At 40.2% G+C, this 10,944-nt stretch overlaps 1 pseudogene; it reads left to right on the top strand.

The window, feature by feature from the left end:
- Positions 1–8,364: 8,364 nt before the first annotated feature.
- LOC147898614 (aspartic proteinase nepenthesin-1 pseudogene) lies at positions 8,365–9,753 on the top strand (annotated as a pseudogene).
- The last annotated feature ends 1,191 nt before the right edge of the window (positions 9,754–10,944 follow it).

Here is a 10,944-nt window from a genome sequence, read left to right as displayed (position 1 = left end):
ACAAACCCCATAGGGTTGAGGCTCATTCTATTGAATAGACACAGTTGGATTGTTTTCTATATTGCATGTCTTTCAATATTTTGTGTTATCACGTGTATATTTTATCATATGTAATAGGATATTGTTCAACTACCACCATTAGAGGATATTGCTCAATTTCCATCAGTGGTATCAGAGCGGGATCTGTGTTGAGAGAGAAGTGCGAGATCACAAGATTTTTATGCATGTGAAAAGGATTTGCTAGAAGACTCGAGAGATGATTGCTAGTGTTTGCAAAGCACCTGAGAAGATCGATAAGTAGGTGCAATCAGAGAAGAAGATCTGGTCTAGACGTATTGGCCGAGGCATTCTTCCAAGATTATCTGGGTATAGTTCCACATGTCTATGGAGTCGGTGAAGAAGATGAATTTTGAGGCTTTGGTCATTAAGTTTAATGGGCAAAACTTTGCAAGTTGGCAACTTTCCACCAGGATATGGTTTATGTAGAAGGGATTGTAAGATATTGTGTTTGGCATGGAGAAGGAGCCAACTTTTGGAGAAGTTGAAAAAAGGGCTTGGAGGATGGCATGATGGGGCGAGCACTAGGGGAGGAGTACTTCCACCATCTTGAAGTCACTAAGTCGACTGCTGCTAGTTGGACAATACTTGAAGCATTATTTGGAGTAAAGATGCACCATTCAAATGAAAATTTAAAACAACAATTGTATGACCTACGCATGGACAATAATGAAGATTTGGCCACCTTCTTGAACCGCATGTAGTCATTGTTGAAACAACTTCTAGACCTAGGTTCAAAGATTGAGGATGAAGACAAAAAAGAAATCCTATTGAAAAGTTTTCCCTCCAGATACTTTGAGACAACACGCATTCTTCGACTGTATGATGATGAGGCAGATTTTATTGAATTTGTGGGACTAGTTATGGTAGAGGAAAAGTGAGAAGAAAATTTGTTCACTGGAGATACGACATACGCAATGAAGGATAAGAAGACTCCGATCAAAGACAAGCATACATGCTACTATTGTGGCAAACCATGCTGCATAGAGAGATTTTGCAATAAAAAACAAAAGCATGAGGAGGCAAAACGAGGAAAAGCAAGTGCTTGTGCAGTTGAGGAACCTCCACGATAGAATGAGATAGCGAGATTTATCAGTTAGACGATCTGTTTGATCAGGAGTGGCTTTCTAAGTCCAACTACTTTTTTGAATAGATGTTTTGTGGTGATGATTGATAGGTTTTGGCTTCGATAGCAGTGTCTAGCTATGATGCACGACATAAGACTTTTGTTAGGCTATGATGCCTAGGTTTCTTTTAGGACTACAATGTCCGATTGTTGGGACTATGATGTCCATTTCTTTTTGTTGTCTCCTTATTCAGATCAAGGGAGGCGTTAGAGTGGTGATCTTCTAGGGCAACTACACGTGGCTTTAAAGTATTGGTCTACAGTGCTGGCATGTGTTTGGTGGAGACATGCAAGAGTGCTAGGTCTGCTTGTGGACTACATGGAAAACTTCCTGAGATCCACAAGTGGCAAGTGGCTCTTGAGATCTCTATGGAGACTTGGGCATCATCTTCACGTTTTGCATGGTGGTTTAGCAGAGGCAGTATATATGTGTTGAAGACAATCATCTCCTTCTTTTTGTCATGAAGGCCTCGAGCCTTAGTCCATGTCCATTTGGTGTTAGCGTTAGAAGCTAGCTAGCCAACAAACCCCATAGGGTTGAGGCTCATACAGTTGTATAGAGGATTGTTTTCTATATTACATGTCTTTCAATATTCTATGCTATCACGTGTATAAGATCCTTTTTTATCATATGTAATAGGATATTTTTCAATTGCCATCATTCTATTTCCCTTTCAAGTTTCCCTTTCCCTTTTCCTCTACTCTTCCTCTTCCATATACTCAAATTCTGTTAATTGAGTCTTGTTTATTTTGCAACTCAAGATTTTCATGTAATCAATTTCTCATATCCATTTGGGTTTTTTACTTTTTTTTCTTAGAATCTTTTCAATGTAATAGATATGTCTCTAGAGTTTTTAGTCATCTAGATTAGAGGCGAGCCAGAGATCCATGCTTTTACAGATTTTTAAAAATGAATCCTAATAAGATGCCCAGTTAGGTCGCTAGCATGATCCCTGACTAGCTCAAGGAATTGTAGTGGGCCCTTTGGGACAAGAGGTGTTGCTAGAAATCAAATCTTCCCTACCCTTTGAATCTGTATGGTAGGCCACCTCATTGGAGAGGAGTTTTCTTACAGTGAGACATCATTGGATGAGGGTTGATGTTGTCATATGAGAAGAGGATGTTGAGATTTAGGGATCTCGAATGATGTGGATGAGTCTACACATCATAGACGTGGTCCGCATGCTGACACAACTTGTTGATCCCACTACCGAGCCATCTCACCTCTACATCTCTCAACCCTACCTCTATCGATGCCCACCACAGCCACCCCTACATCTACCACCCCATGCCCATCCTCACCATTTTGGCATCCCTCAGATATAGATCTGGCATATTATGTTGATGAATCATGGCAGGTTGCTAAGGATGAGAAAGGGGATAGAGTCATAGCTCGCATGAGAAAAATCATGCAAGTGACCTTTGACACAAATATATTAGATACATGGCCACACCAAGACCAACAAATGAAAAACTATCATCACACAACTCCGTAAGGAATTCCTTAAACCAAACAGTTTTGAGTTTGATACAAAGTCACATGGGTGATGTACTCATACATTATCAAGCAGAGATACAAGATGTACTGAGGGAGGGAAAGACAAGGCCTCCTCTTGTGAGGAAAGTTAGATTGGAAGAGGGCCAAGCAGGAGCTTCTCAATGAGCTAGAGAAGTGGGATATGCAATGGAAAGAAACACAAGTCTACATGCAGAGGAGAGGTGCTTCACACCTCGAGAGTGGTGGTAAAGAATGACTCAAGGCAAGTATATGTGTGCTACGTTCGTCTTTGTTCTTTTGGCATGTATTTATGTTTTGTATTACCCTGTTTTCAAGGGGATGTTTGTACTACATTATATATATCTTGGGATGAATAGGGTAGAAACGAGCCCCATTATACTCCACAAGTTTTAAAAAAAAACACACAATGTTAAGCCTTGACACCTATATCGACGTTGTCAATATCTATTAAGTCCCAATGCCTATACCGTGCCTATGCCAATGGAGCTTTTCCCGATAGGCACATTGATGGGCCATACCATTACCCATGCAGTAAACACTTACTTTCAATGTATTTTTTGTCAAAATATGTGTCAAAAAGTGGCCAATACCTTGTAGTGGGATATGGTGTCTCTCCCTCCCGCTGCCACATCACTTCCCCCCTCTCCCCCTTCTCTCTCTCTCTTTCTCTCTCTCTCTCTCTACACACACACACACACACACACACACACACACACACACAACCTCCTTGTCCATATTATCCCCCTCAAATAAATAGACAACATAGCACTTCAAAATATAATACATGATCTCTCTCTCTCTCTCTCTTTGTCCCTCCTGCCTTTTGTAACAACATATGGATAGATATGGTAGATAGATCAATGAGCTAATAAACTTCTCTACTTAATAAAGTCACAAATTTGAAAGTAAATCACGAGACTCTCTTTGTCCCTCCTACCTTTTGTAACAACATATGGATAGATATGATAGATAAAATGAGCTAATAAACTTATCTACTTAATAAAGTCACAAATTTGAAAGTAAAATCACGAGAGAGAGAGAGAGAGAGAGAGAGAGAGAGAGAGAGAGAGAGAGAGATGCATGTGCATGTGCACACATGCACATGCACACGCAGGCATGCATGTGCACATGCACGCGTGCACACACACACATAGCAAAGGGACGTGATTGCAAAATAAGAGAGAAGGGGGATGAGAAGAGCTTGGACAGAAGTTCTCTCTAATTAGATTTCTTTAAGTGGAACAAAAATGTGAACAAAGAGAATGGAAAATGATGAATCAAGAGTGGAATGAAGATAGCTTGAAACAAATTGCTAGATGGAGGCAGGAAATGTGTTTCTTAGTGTGTGGAAGAGGTGAAACATTTTGAAAGATAGAGAGATAGCTATGAGATTATTTTTCAAATTCAAAGATCTAGGCCAAATGGTTGAACATAAAAAACAATGTTTGCATAGTTCTAGTTAGGGGATAGTTTGGATGGGAAGAAGACAAGGAGGCCTGGCATGCTCAAGCTAGAGGCTTGCCAAAGGTGAAGCACCAATGAATTTTTTTTAGGTTTCTTATAAAAGAAGTGGTTTTTTTCCTAGAATTTAGGAGCCTCTATCTTAGAGAAGTCCACATGTTATCATCTCATTGATGGATTCCATATTCCCTTATCTAGCCCTCTAATGTTTTAGTAATTCGTTAAAGGGCCCCTTTTTTAGTTCAAATGTTTTATAATATCAAGATGTAGACATCAAACTGCTATCACAATGAAATTGATCTTCTCTCAAATTGAGAAATTCTAGAAGAAGCAAAAACTCGGGGGGAGGGCACAGTGGGGAGGGGGGGGGTCATAAATATGTAAGCGTATCATGCGAGTTCAATAGAAGGGAATTTTTAAATCCTTTTTTAACACATTTTTTATATACAAAAGGGTACCATTTAAAGGGGATACTCATAGATTGAATAGAAAAGGATGTGTTTTATTAATGACAAATTCAGAGATAAGGGACCTTTAAATTAGGCCTTGAGCGCATAGGATATAGAGGATTGACATATAGTGAACCCTTGGAGAATAAAAACGCATCATCCTTTTTGCAAACATGACCTGTGTTTTCCTAAAATAGTCACTCTTCTAAAAATCCCATGCATTAAAAAATATATACCTATCATCATTTTTAGAAAAAATTATCCTTTAGGAAAAGAGAAATTCTTGAAATTTTCTAGCCACTTCGTAAGTCCATAGCTTCCAAATGGAGCAAGATATCGAAAAAGCCAATAAGATGGATTAAAGTCATTGGAGATTCTTTCTATCTTCCAAGATTTTTCATGTCGCAATGCCAAATTCCATCATCGTAGGCCTCAAATTTGCATTGCAATATTTTAATACCAAAAAAGATATCTTTTGTCTTTTATGTTTTTATGCTCTTAATATTACATCATGGAAATCAATGCATAAAACCGACATGAAACTCTTTCCTAGTTATGGATTGGGATCCCCATAGTCCCCACCAACAAGGGGGGGCATTACAAACCTAATCTACTTGATCAAGTCTCGTGATCCATTCACCAAAAATACTTTAGAATCTAAACTATGGTAAATGGGCTAGTATTTGTGACAAGCTTTAATGATGACACCATCAAGGAACACTATGACAATTGTAGAAAAGCTCAAAATCTATATGCAAAGGGATTATGTATCTTCATAAGGAAGCCTGATGCTATCCATGACATGTTAACTTAATAATGACACCATCAAGGCATACTATGACATCTGTAGAAACCACTAAAAAGTTCAAAATCCATATGCAAAGGGATAACATATCTTCATAAGGAAGCATGATGCTATCCATGACATGCTAACTGAAAGAAAAGAAATAAAATTTTTATTGGGGTAATAATTATAACTCCTCTTTCGAAATGTGTGGGTTGTGTACTCTACCTTTTTTGTATGGCCTCTCACCTAATTTATTAGTTAACAAACTATGGAGATAGTCTAACATGTTCTTTTTTCCCTTTCATACAACTCTAAGCAAAGAAAATAAGAAGAGAAATTAAAGATTTTGAGTGGCCTACAAGCATATGAAAGCATATAAGGCAAATAGTAGGGAACCCGCATGATGTTGCAACACTATGTTGATTGAATGATTATAAATGATAAACTAATAAAAGTAGAGAGCTATTTATGTATGTGTGTGGTGTGTGTGTATGTGCACCCGATGTGTATGTGCATAACGATGTCTGCATATATAATTATTGCATGTGTGCGTGCATGCATGCACACTCGTGGATGCACACATGTGTGATAATGTGTGTGCTTTATTAAACACGTGCATGTGTGGTGGGAGGGGTCACTCAGTATAAAATGTAATATAACATATTCGTTCAAGGAAGGGGATTTTTTAATTTGGGGGACTTACATACCATTTACAAAAACAAGGAAGGGGAACTTCACAAAATACATACCCAATATAATTATGGTATATACATGTGTGGAGAGGGATTTTAAATTCCAAATTACAACTTGTATATGTACTATGTTCAAAAGAGCAGCAACAATTATACAAAAAATGTAAAATCTTGAATTTAGAGGTATGCCAAATATGTGCTTGCTCACATGTGTGTTCTACATATTTAGAGAGTGACTACCAGGGCATGTATGTATGTGTGTGAGTTAGTGTGTGCTTGAGTACACATGTGCATGTGCATGTGCATGTTTGTGCTTGCTCGCAGGTGTGTATATGTGTGCACCCTATGCTGATATGTACACGTGCATTTATACGTGTATGTGCGGTGTAGGTGTATGGAGAGTGTGTGTGTGTGTGTGTGCGTGCGCATGAGAGCACGGGGCACGCACATGTATACATGTGTATATGTGTGTTGTGGGTAGTCCAAGAGTCCAATTGTGATAGTCGAAGAGCCCGTGATAGTCTAAGAGTAAAAGGGTGTTAGTCCAAGAGCTCATGGTAGGTCATGAGTATGAAGTCCAGCACTTGGCAATATTTACTACCACGTGGAAACATTTCCCAACGCGGCGGCAAAAACTTGTCTTGGTTAATAGGTAGAAGAAGAAGAAGAAGAGATGTGAGAATAAAATTGAGGAAATGCTAATGATTATCACTATCTTCTAAACTAAATTATCTTCTACGCTCCTTATGGGAGTGCGTCAAACTATTTTGGAGAGTTTAAATTTTGTGAGTTGAGATATGCAATGCAATGTAAGAAATCGTCTTGTGTTCAATTGCAAACACTTCACTTTGCTCGGCACTGGTTTCATACAACTGATCACATGATTAAGGTCCGTGTGATTAGATATGCGCTGTTAACCGTGGTGAGGTTGTCTTTTATCCAATGTTAACACTTTGGAACGTTCAACGAAGATGCTTGGAATTGGTTTCAACTAAAGATCGTCGTTTTGTATCAAACGGCCGGACATTTTGAAGCTTGGAGAGATCAAATTGAGGTATACACACTGATATTGCCTCATGTTTCAATTGTAAATACTAGACCGTTGAGCAAGATGCTTGGCAATGTATTCTCATTTTCATACAACTGATCACATGATTAAGGTCCGTGTGATTAGATATGCGCTGTTAACCGTGGTGAGGTTGTCTTTTATCCAATGTTAACACTTTGGAACGTTCAACGAAGATGCTTGGAATTGGTTTCAACTAAAGATCGTCGTTTTGTATCAAACGGCCGGACATTTTGAAGCTTGGAGAGATCAAATTGAGGTATACACACTGATATTGCCTCATGTTCAATTGTAAATACTAGACCGTTGAGCAAGATGCTTGGCAATGTATTCTCATTTTCATACAACTGATCACATGATTAAGGTCCGTGTGATTAGATATACGCTGTTAACCGTCGTGAGGTTGTCTTTTATCCAATGTTAACACTTTGGAACGTTCAACGAAGATGCTTGGAATTGGTTTCAACTAAAGATCGTCGTTTTGTATCAAACGGCCGGACATTTTGAAGCTTGGAGAGATCAAATTGAGGTATACACACTGATATTGCCTCATGTTCAATTGTAAATACTAGACCGTTGAGCAAGATGCTTGGCAATGTATTCTCATTTTCATACAACTGATCACATGATTAAGGTCCGTGTGATTAGATATGCGCTGTTAACCGTCGTGAGGTTGTCTTTTATCCAATGTTAACACTTTGGAACGTTCAACGAAGATGCTTGGAATTGGTTTCAACTAAAGATCGTCGTTTTGTATCAAACGGCCGGACATTTTGAAGCTTGGAGAGATCAAATTGAGGTATACACACTGATATTGCCTCATGTTCAATTGTAAATACTAGACCGTTGAGCAAGATGCTTGGCAATGTATTCTCATTTGCATGGAAACCACTCGCATTGGCACATCCGGCGCAATTGTAAATACTTGACTGTTGAGCAAATACTTGACTGTTGAGTAAAGAGACTTGGGCCTTGGGATAGATGTAAGCTGCTTTGTACCACCCTCTACGGACAAACGAAACCGCCCTAGATTTATCATCAGGGAACGCACTCGTATTGGCACATCCGCTGCGGATGTCAATTTCAAGGCATGATTCTGTCGCGATCGAGCTTTTAATCTACCGAATCGTCCTATGTTTTGAGGTTGAGTGCCAGAAGTATTTCACTCAGTTGCAAAGGAACTTGGAAGGTTTCATAAACGTCAAATATGACTCAGCTCCGAATCCATTCCCTGCTGCTGGCGGGATCAGCATCCCTCCTCATTCTTGCACAGGTCTTTGCTCGACCCAATGCAAGCCCTGCGGGGACTGATTCTCTCGCTGCCTCAGAAGGGTCTCATGCAACCATGCCAGGGAGCTTCAGAGTTGAACTCACTCATCGTGATGCCTTCATGGATCCGGAGACTTTGAACAGTCCGGAAAGACTGAAGAAGGCAGTCGAGTCGAGCCAGCGACGAGCGCAAACGCTGGCTAGAAGGATAATGGCGCAATCTCCCGCAGCTACTGCGGACGCTGGTGTATTCTCTACTGACCAAGGAGATTACTTAATGACGCTCGCCTTGGGGACGCCCCCGCAGACGTTCACGGGCATAATGGACACCGGAAGCGATCTCGTTTGGAGACAATCGGACCCTTGTGTCGAGTGCTTCAACCAGACCGGCCCCGTGTTCGATCCCTCCGCTTCTTCCACCTTCGCCAAAGTTCCCTGCTCCAATTCGTTGTGCAAAGCCTTGCCTCTCCCCCTCTGCGAAAGCAACAGTACCTGCGAATACGTATATTCGTATGGAGACGGTTCGACCACAATAGGTAGTCTGGGCTTCGATACGCTCACTGTAGGAGCATTAACGACCAAGGAGTTCGTGTTTGGCGCCGGAACGGTCAACTATGGGGAAATCTCTACTCTTGGAGCTGGAGGCCTGGTGGGCATGGGAGGCGGGCCGCTCTCGCTAACTTCGCAGATGGCAAACATCATAGGTGACAAATTCTCTTACTGCCTTGTCACCTGGACGGATGCTCCATCCAAGATAAGCCCGCTGCTCTTCGGATCAAGCGCCTACCTCAGTGGCGCTGATGTCCAGGCCACCCCCTTCGTGAAGAACTCAGCCGGCCAGGCAACCTTCTATTATCTCACCTTAAATGGAATCAGCGTGGGTGGAAAACTTCTCGACATCCCTGCAGACACCTTCGATATCAAGCCGGATGGAAGCGGTGGCCTGGTGATAGACTCAGGCACCACCCTCACACTTCTCATGGACGCTGGCTACACTCCCCTGCGCAACGCTTACAAAGCCGCAATTAAGCTCCCACCCAAAGATGGCTCGTCCGTGGGGCTTGACCTGTGCTATGACAATTCCGGGGCAGCTAACGTGACCATCCCTCCTCTCACCATGCACTTCGAGGGTGCCGACGTCAATCTCCCTCCCGAGAACATCTTCTTCGATTACCAGGGCTTCTTCTGCTTAGCATTCAGCGGCCTCCCATCGGACGTCAATATCAACATCTTCGGAAACACTCAACAGCAGAACTTCCAGTTTCTATACGACAAGAGTACAAGCAACCAGCTCTCTTTCAAGCCCGTTATCTGTGACACCCTCTGAATCCAGCTGACATTGATCATCCGCAGATACGCTCTGGTATTATGCTTCAAGTTAGAAAAACTAGAGGAAGGATCTTGTTCTTTCCTGCTTAGCAATTTAACATAATTCCCAAAATATCCCTACTTACGTTGTAAAATGCACTCTCTCTCTCCCTCTCTCTATATATTATCTCATTTATGAGTGCGTTAATCTCTTAAAGTTTTCCAAATTGAATGCAACGCAATTGTTTATGTCATGGCACGATTTTAAAAATGGGCGGGAGTATAGTAGTGTATAAATTCCATTAGCAAAGCCACATGGATAAAGCTAGCTCTATATTCTTGCCATTCTTCATAATCTCACCAAGTAATAACACTCATGAATCACTTTTCTTGCTAACTAAATCTATAATATAGTAGTGTATAAATTCCATTAGCAAAGCCACATGGATAAAGCTAGCTCTATATTCTTGCCATTCTTCATAATCTCATGAAGTCGTAACACTCATGAATCACTAGGTTGCATCTTGAGTTCATCATGGCTCTTAGAGCCATATCTATCATGTAGCTTCCTTGTAGCATATCCAAAGTTTTACTATCCAAAGTTTTACTATTGGACAAATCCACATCTTATTTGGCATTCAAGGAAATTTGAGAATCTCCAAGTCCCATTTAGACTCCTAGATTCCCCAATATAGTTTTTCCCATACGAAAAATACAAAATATAAACTAAAGTAGTAAATCAATCGACAACTTCCCAAAATATACTTAGAAATTGTGCACATCTTATGGATTTAATAGAGAAATGTAGTGGATTTACTGCACTAGATAGTCAAATCAAATCTTACATTATCAAACGTCATGCACTAACTAGTAATGGAATGTTAAGGATCATGCTAGTTATACAAAGACTTTACTTGATTTCAAAACACTTAGAAATGGATGAAGTGACTCATTAAAATTGTTGCTTATTAGAAACAATTCAAATCTCACAATTCATGCCTAATTGATGTTATATCGGTACAATAAAGAAGATCTAAAGTAACGATTACTCTATCATATCAGCAAGACAACAACAAAAAATATTAATTACAACTCGTAGGTTATAAGTTGCTGAAGGAATGATTTCTTTCATCAAAGTTAGTGAAAACAAAAAAGTTATCAACTAGAAATCATAGTTTACAAACAATTCTTGGATCCCCTGCATTGATAT

The sequence above is a fragment of the Dipteris shenzhenensis genome, chromosome 9 (genome assembly GCF_047967505.1).
Source record: "Dipteris shenzhenensis isolate YYH24624 ecotype China chromosome 9, Dip_SZ_1.0, whole genome shotgun sequence".
Lineage (NCBI taxonomy): Eukaryota > Viridiplantae > Streptophyta > Polypodiopsida > Gleicheniales > Dipteridaceae > Dipteris > Dipteris shenzhenensis.
This window is presented reverse-complemented; position numbering and strand designations above follow the sequence as displayed.